We start from the raw sequence: 4,759 nt of genomic DNA, 5'->3' as shown, positions 1-4,759 counted from the left end.
GCTCTGTGTCCTGTTCCTGGTGGTGTGTACACAAATTCCCACATCCTACAACATGGCAAAAACCCAGATACACACACTGTAGCAAGGTCAGCTTCCTGGCTTAGATATGCACTCCAGCTAAGGGAGACAAAGCCGTTGGGAAAACTGGTTGAGGGGCATGTGGGAAGCTCTGTACTAGTTTCGAGACTTCCTGTGAATCTGTAATGATTTCAAAATAAAATCTTTAAAAGAAATCACGAGCTTGATAAAGAGAATATACATCGTATGCTGCCTTTTGAATAAAAAAAAAAATTAGACATGCAGGTATTCCGTTATTGTTGCAAACAGAAACCACGGGAAGAAGGAGACAGAACTCATGGACTCGGTGAGTGGAGAACAAAGTTTGAGGGTCTGAGGTTACTTAACGATTTCACATTTAAAAATTATTTAAATTAAGTAAAAAAGGATACAGAACACATAAATGGAACACAAGAAAACAAACAAATGGGCATTTTCAACGCATAAATGTTTAGGAGTGGAGACCGGCCAAGAGCCGCCTTGCACCGCAAATGGGCCCTGAGGTCCAGGGCTGCAGGAGCAGGCTGGGGGGCCCGGCCAGATGGAGGGGGCAGACACCGGCACTCGCTGCCTACGTCACCGCCCTCAGTGCTGCCCACAAGCGGGTGCCCCACTGGGTCCTGCCACCCCAAATCCCAGTACCAGAGCTAGGCCCGGCTCTGCCACCCCTGCCACCCGGTGCGGCACCCAGGCCCTGCTGGCACAAGGCCACGGCTAATCTGCTCTCAGAGGAAGCTGAGGAGGTGAGGAGGCAGCCCTGCCCTCGGTGTTTCCCAAGCCCCCTTATCCCAGCAGATTCTTCTCGGGGAAGATAAGCTCCCAGCTTAGCCAGGGCGGGTGGGAAGTCAGAGCTGCTTCCTTAATTGGCATTTTCCAGTTGAGAGCACATTCTCTACCTTTTTCACTTGGATCAGCTAATTGCCAAATGTTTTCATTTTTGAGAAGAAGTAAAATTGCAGAGATTTGGGATTTAGGGAAGGAATGCAAGGATCAATTTTGCCTAATTACGAAATGTCTCGGCGGTCACTGTGACGGGTCCCAGAGTCGGCCGTGTGGACCCCGGGGCCTCCCGGGCGGTGGGGGGCCGGGGGCTCTGATGCAGATGTTTACCTGATGTCATGGGCCTGAATCTGGTTTACATTGGAAATCAGACTGTTTACAGGCCAGCACATCTGCCTCTTCCTCTGGCTCTCCTTCATTCTGCTGTAATGTTCTGCAGGTCTCGCTGGGGTCTCTGTGGGAATATCTGTGACATGGAGTGAGCCAGGCCAGCCCGGGGCGGCCCCATCTGGGGACAGCAGCTCACGGCCTGGCCCCGGGTGCGCAGCCGGGGCCTGGGTTGGCGGTGAAGATGGGGAGGGTCTGGGGGCCCCTGGGCGGGTGGTGGGGGTACCGTCAGCCCGGCTGCAGGGTTCCAGCAGAGGACAGGGAGCCTTCTCCATCCCTGAAAACCATCGCGGGGACAGTGGACTCATCAGGTTGCCGGGACCCTCTAGTGTGTTCTGGAAGCAGAGGCTGGGTGTGGGCATGGGAACCTGTGATTGTCCCCAGACACCGAGAGGCCCACAGGACCCCCAGTGCCCAGACCCCGGCTGCAGATCAGGGGGTCCAGTCATGTGTCAGGGAAGGAGGAGAGGAGCAGGGGCCACAGACAGGGGGTCCAGGAGGGCAGGGGGTCCAGGAGGGCAGGGGGTCCAGGAGGGCAGGGGATCCAGGAGGGCAGTGGATCCAGGAGGGCAGGGGGTCCAGGAGCGTAGAGGGTCCAGGAGGGCAGGGGGTCCAGGAGGGCAGGGGATCCAGGAGGGCAGGGGGTCCAGGAGGGCCCAGGAGGGCAGGGGATCCAGGAGGGCCCAGGAGGGCAGGGTGTCCCGGAGGGGAGAGGGTCCTGGTGGGCAGGGGTTCCAAGAGGGCAGAGCAACAGCAGGATGGGTGCTGCTGCTTCAGGGGGCTTCACCCCAGCAGCCCCCTGCACTGCCCCTCTGACAGCCTCCACCTTCGACCCCCCCAGAACAACAGGCTGCTGTGGCAGCTCTGGAGGCTGCGGCCCCAGTCATGGGGCCTGCGGCTGCCATGGGCTGAGACCCTGCTGCTCTTCGTGGAGACACTGATGTCCTTCCCAGATCTCCCGGGCCCGCCCTCAGCCTCCATGCTGACCAGGCTTCCTGGGCCTCCTAGGACACAGCCCTGGGTTTCCTGCTCCAGGATACTGGATGGGAATCTGTGGCTGCCAACATCCACCTGCCCGCCTTCCCCTCTGCCCTGTCCCCTTGCTGCCATGGCCGCCTTTGTCCTCCCTGGAGATGCAGAGAGCAGCCCCGTTCTCAGTTACCTGGCCTTCTGGGTCCTTGGGAGGTTCTGACCTCTTCCCAGCACGGGCCCTAGGGGCTGCATCCTGCCTGGTCCAGGCCTTCTCACCCTCACCTCCCTCTGGGCTCAGGGAGCTGGGGCCACACAGCCCAGAGAGGCTGGTCTGCCCGGGACAGGCCACCCTCCTCCTACCAGTACCCTCTCTCCTCCAGCAGCCGCGCTCCCTGCCCTTCCTCCCCACCTGCAAAGCCTCCTGCCAAGCCTGCCACCTGGGGGTTCTGTCTCCCACACTCCAGGGGCCTCCTCCACATGTCAGTGACCTCTGACCGCTGTTTCAGACCCACAGCTCCTGGGTGCACTCAGCATCGGGTCCCGATGGCACCAGAGTGTTCCAGGCCTGGGGCAGCGCACTCACTGCAGACCTGGCCTGAGACTCAGCAGCCGGGCATCCCATGAGATCTAGTTTCCGAATGGCATCGTCACCTGACTGGGCATACAGGCCACAGGCCCCGTGGTCATTTGGGCACTGACCCCTCTCACACCCCCCAAATCCCACCTGAGAGCAGCCCATCAGGCAGGCCCCATATATTGGATGCCTCTAAGTATCAGCCTTGATGTCCCTCTAATTCCAGCCCTGGTGTCTTCTCCCTGGGACACCCTGCTGCTCCCTCTAGCTGTGCCCTCCACGGTGACTCCAGACATGCACATTCAGCCTCTTCCCTCCAGGACCAAACTCCTCAGCAGCTCCCACTACTCCCAGCATGCCATCCAGCTCCTCAGCCCAGCAGCAAAGACAGGCACAGAATGGCTCCGGAACCCATCACTCCCTTCCGGAGAAGGAGCCCTCCACCCTCCACGCTCCATTCGCTGTCCCCTTGCCGGCCCCTGTGAGGAACCCCAGCCAGAGACACCAATGGCCGCCACTGACTTTCACCCTGTCCTGAATCACAGGACCAAGGAGGCTGCCCCGAGAAGGGTCACTTCCAGACTCACTCCCTGTCAGCCACTGCCACATGCCTGCCGTGGGCAGCATTGGAGGACTAGGGGTACTCTGTCAGTCAGCCTAACAGGCTGGTCCGTCCTTCCTTCCTTCCTTCCTTCTTCCCTCCCTCCATCCCTCCCTCCCTCCGTTCCTTCCTTCCTTCCTCCCTTCTTCCCTCCCTCCATCCCTCCCTCCCTCCGTTCCTTCCTTCCTTCCTTCCTTCCTCCCTTCTTCCCTCCCTCCATCCCTCCCTCCCTCCGTTCCTTCCTTCCTTCCTTGCTTCTTTCCTCCCGCTCTCCCTCCCTCCCTTCTCTGCTCCCTTCCTGTCTCCCTTTCCCTCCCTCCCTTCCTTCCTTCTTTGTTTCCTTCCTTAGTTCCTTCCTTCCTTCCTGCTTCTCTCCCTTCCTCCCTCCCTCACTTCCTTCCTTCTTCCTCCCTGCCTCCCTCCCTTCCTTCTCTGCTCCCTCCCTCCCTCCTCCCTCCCCCCTCCTTCCCTGCCTCCCTCCTCCCTCCTTCTCTGCCTCCTCTCTCCCTTCCTTCCTTCCTTCCTTCTCTGCTCCCTCCCTCCTCCCTCCCTCCTCCCTCCCTCTTTCCCTCTCTCCCTCCTCCCTCCCCCCTCCCTTCCTTCCTTCCTCTCTGGTCAAATGCGGGTACATGAGAGTTCCCACCGTCACCATGGTAAGTGCACAGTTCCGTGGCATTGGGAACCTGCACATGGCCGTGCCACTGTTGCCACCATGCAGCTCCAGCACCTTTTCATCATGCGAAACTGGAGCTCCGTCCTGACTAATCACTCACTCCCATCGGCCTCTGTCACTGGCCCTGCTGACTGCCATTCTGCCATCTTCCTCTTGAATCTGACTCCTCTGGGGGCCTTCCGTCTGTGGGGTCAAAGCGTTGGTCCTATTGTGACTGGCTGGCTTCACTCGGCACGAGGCTGTGAAGGCTGGTGGCGTTGCTGCATGGCATTCCAGGCTCCGTAAGCCCCCGATGTGTGTGTCTACCCCATTTCAGATCCCCTCACCTGCTGGGTTGTTTCCACCTTTGGGTTATTGTGACTGCACGGCTGTGAGCATGGGTGTCTGAGTCCATTCTGTGGGGCCATAAAAGAACCTCTGTGATGGGGTAATTCATCAAGCTCACAGTTCTGCCGGCTGAGAAGTTCAATGGCATGGCCCTGGCTTCTGCTGGAGGAGGTCAAAGGGGAAGCAGACACGGGAAGAGAGATAAAGCTCAGGGATGTCTTGGCTTCAGAACAAGCCCCACTCATGGGAACAAATCCATTCCCATGGGAACTCACCCCGTATCACAAGAGGAGAATCACTCCCAGCACCAGGCACTCCCCAGGGAGTCACTCCCACGACCCACACGTCTCCCTCTCCTCAGGCCCCATCTCCCTATGCTGCCACACTG

At 59.1% G+C, this 4,759-nt stretch overlaps 1 pseudogene; it reads right to left on the bottom strand.

Annotated features, from left to right (window-relative positions):
* Window positions 1–1,452: 1,452 nt before the first annotated feature.
* Window positions 1,453–2,129, bottom strand: LOC129393276 (arf-GAP with GTPase, ANK repeat and PH domain-containing protein 2-like; annotated as a pseudogene).
* Between the last annotated feature and the right edge of the window lie 2,630 nt (window positions 2,130–4,759).

This window comes from Pan paniscus, chromosome 9, assembly GCF_029289425.2.
Source record: "Pan paniscus chromosome 9, NHGRI_mPanPan1-v2.0_pri, whole genome shotgun sequence".
Taxonomy (NCBI): domain Eukaryota; kingdom Metazoa; phylum Chordata; class Mammalia; order Primates; family Hominidae; genus Pan; species Pan paniscus.
Note: the sequence above shows the minus strand (reverse complement) of the source record. Positions and strands in the feature narration are given on the sequence as shown.